This window comes from Mastacembelus armatus, chromosome 9, assembly GCF_900324485.2.
Source record: "Mastacembelus armatus chromosome 9, fMasArm1.2, whole genome shotgun sequence".
Classification (NCBI taxonomy): domain Eukaryota; kingdom Metazoa; phylum Chordata; class Actinopteri; order Synbranchiformes; family Mastacembelidae; genus Mastacembelus; species Mastacembelus armatus.
Window position 1 is genome coordinate 17,901,911 of NC_046641.1, and position 3,493 is coordinate 17,905,403.

Here is a 3,493-nt window from a genome sequence, read left to right on the forward strand (position 1 = left end):
ATAAATATACAGTATAAGCTGTGCATCTGTAATTTTATGTCCAGAGACTGTGGTGCTCAGCCCATTAATTTTCTCCTTTCCACATTTTTTTTTTTTTTTTTTGCATTTAAGTTATTTTTCTTAACAACATATAAATGGCCAAGCAGAATGGGTTGCTCTCTTATGGATACTATTTTGAATGTACTTGTAAGGAGTATTAGCACTAGCCCCAGGAAGAGGGATAAAACAATTTCCACATTGTCCAATTCACTGGAAGCATATGCCTCCTTGTTTATCAATTCCTTTTATGCCAACAGTTGCATGAGTGTCACTACCTCAAACTGCAGCTCCACCATTGGGAACTTGAAACAAAGAGGAGTCAGGTTCAGAGAGGAAAGAAGTGGCATGAAGCATGGCTTGATTTCACAAAGATGACAGCAGAGCTACTTACAGTGAAATACTCAAAGCACGTGCAACATGTTCAGACATCATGCAACAAAAGCATGAATATCACCGTTTCCCAGCAGAACAGTATGTCAGATATTGAGGGCAAATATCCTGTGTTATGACAATATTAGCACCATACAGGCAGGCTTAGCAGGCTTATTTCACTAAGAAAATTCAAATACAAATATTCTCTCATTTAATCCATTTTAGGAGATGACAGACTGTTAATACACACAGAACTGATGCTGTCCATACCATGCATGTTCTGTGTGCAGCATGCTGTGTCCTGTACAAGACTTGCATATAAATTGCATTATATATGACACATACAAACGCTATAAAATATAAAAAAATAGGTTTACTATATATAATCGAAGTGCAAACAATCATTTATATAACCAGAGAGACAAATACATCCACTGATGGAAAATCAAGGAATACAGAGGGATCCGAAGAAAGCTGAGGAGAATCCAAAACCACTCCTAAACTAAAATACTACAAATAATTTTAAAGAGCAGTACACATTATATCACATGAACGATATAATCATATATTAAGGAAGTGAGTCAAAAATCCCATATCACATTGCTATTGTATTATATCTTAAATTTGACCTGAACTGTGGAGTTCAGTTACACTAATCACCTTAATTGTAGATTAGCACCAAAGTCTCAGTAGCAACACAGTGGGAAAAAAAAGTAGATGTTTGCATGTCATAGTTTCTAAAAAAGATGAACATATTGGCCATTTAAATCAGCCTCAGTGCAGACTGGTGCACTTTTAAGTTTAGACAGGTACTACAGCAAGACAAATGCACCCACAACTAAGTGCCATCAATAAGAAAATAAACAAGCAATTCAAAACTGAATAGCGCCAAGAAAACTCATACCTCATTTATCTTTGCTTCTGCAACTTCTCTGGTGCTACTCAGGATCTTGATCAGTTTGGAAAAGTGCTGGTCCAGCTGGTCTGACAGTGTTTATCTGTAAAGATATAACAGTGAAATCACACCCTGTACACCGACAACTGAGACCACATTACAGATGAGAAAAGACAGCACAGCTTTCTGTCGGTCAAGCTAACAAACTGTACTCCTGATGGTGTGGGAAATCCACATTCCAGAAATGAGGCAGAGGGGACTTTTATTTTTTCTCATTTTTTCACTGTGTTAAAACAGACTTCTCAGTCATTCACAGAAATATTTTTTTCAGGACATTTCACAGTACAGGAGAATTTTTCTTTGTCCAACATAAGTGATTTAAAAAAAAAAGTCAATAAGACTCAGTAAGAGTGCACAGATGTGTTCCACAAAGCAGGCTGAAGAACATTTGAAGTTAACCCTGAACTTTGAGTTTACTAACCCTGAGATGGGAAAGGTTCTAGAAGAGCTGACTAGAGTTACCTCAGTCAAGTATTTTCACTCTGAAATGAAGGATAAAGCAGGTGACGTTCTATGTTTTTACTAATTTCCACATTCATATACAGAGACTAAAAGTATAAAACAATTTCATGCAATGTATTCATGTGATTTCAGAGTCAGTTTCAGCATATTGTCTATGCCACAGACCTCCAGTGCTGTCTGACAACACATAACCAGACTGGCCTCACATTTTTCATTAAGACAAAAAAACATGTCTCCCAGTTTAGCTCAATTGTTTGTTTTTTGTACAGTGATGGAGCCCTACAGCACAGGCTAAACAATATTTTGGATTCACAGACATGATGTTCTTCTCCTTTTGGCTGCTCCCTTCAGGGGTCACCACAGCAAATCATCTGCCTCCATTTAACCCTATCCTCTGTATCCTCCTCACCCACACCAACTATCCTCATGTCCTCCTTCACTACATCCAAGAACCTCCTCTTTGGTCTTCCTCTAGGCCTCCTTCCTGGCAGCTCTAACCTCAGCATCCTTTTACCAATGTATTCACTGTCCCTCCTCTGAACATGTCCAAACCATCTCAATCTGGCTTCCCTGGCTTTTTCTCCAAAACATCTACCATGAGCTGTCCCTCTGATGTCCTCATTCCTGATCCTATCCATCCTCGTCACTCCCAGAGAGAACCTCAACATCTTCAGCTCTGCTACCTCCAGCTCTGCCTCCTGTCTTTTTCTCAGTGCCACTGTCTCTAAACCAGACAACATTGCTGGTCTCACCACTGTCTTGTCCACCTTTCCTTTCATTCTTGCTGACACTCTTTTGTCACACATCACACCTGACACTTTCCTCCACCTGTTACAACCTGCTTGCACATGTCTCTTCACTTCTTTTCCACACTCTCCGTTGCTCTGGACTGTTGACCCTAGATACTTAAAATCCTCCACCTTCTTCACCTCTACTCCCTGTAACCTCACCGTTCTATGAGTCCCTCTCATTTACGCACATGTACTGTTTTACCGTGGCTAACCTTCATTCCTCTCCTTTCCAGAGCAAACCTCCACCTCTCTAGATTTTCCTCCACCTGCTCCCTGCTCTCACTACAGATGACAATGTCATCTGCAAACATCATGGTCCACGGAGATTCCTGTCTAACCTCATATGTCAGCCTGTCCATCACCACAGCAAACAAGAAGGGGCTCAAAGCCGATCCTTGGTGCAGTCCCACCTCCACCTTGAACTCTTCTGTCACCCCTACAGCACACCTCACCCCTGTCTTACAGCTCTCATAAATGTCCTGCATCACTTGAAAATACTTCTCAGCCACTCCAGACTTCCTCATACAAAACCACATCTCCTCTCTCGGCACCCTGTCATAGGCTTTTTCCAAATCTACAAAGACACGATGCAGCTCCTTCCGCCCTTCTTTGACGTCGGACGCCCTTCCTGGCACAACCCTCTGCATTTACCCGGACTTGGGACCGGCACATGAAGACACTGGATTGTGCCCCCCTGTGATTGCATTGTTGTTTTGTCTCAACAAATAGCTAACTACACTTACCAAAATAGCCCAACAAGAAAGGCCGACATTTAGAAACAACTAGCCGCAAGTACGATTCTAAAATTAATGTATTTGTGAATTTATTTCGCAATAACACGGTGACAATTAGTTACGATCCAAAACAAGCTAAC

General features: G+C 40.9%; 1 long non-coding RNA gene across 1 annotated transcript; it reads right to left on the reverse strand.

The window, feature by feature from the left end:
- Window positions 1-1,315: 1,315 nt before the first annotated feature.
- LOC113138353 (uncharacterized) lies at window positions 1,316-3,493 on the reverse strand. Its single transcript, XR_003296446.1, has 3 exons — window positions 3,363-3,493; window positions 1,788-1,848; window positions 1,316-1,409 (listed from the first exon to the last, which is right to left on the reverse strand). It is a non-coding gene; the product is annotated as an uncharacterized LOC113138353 (long non-coding RNA).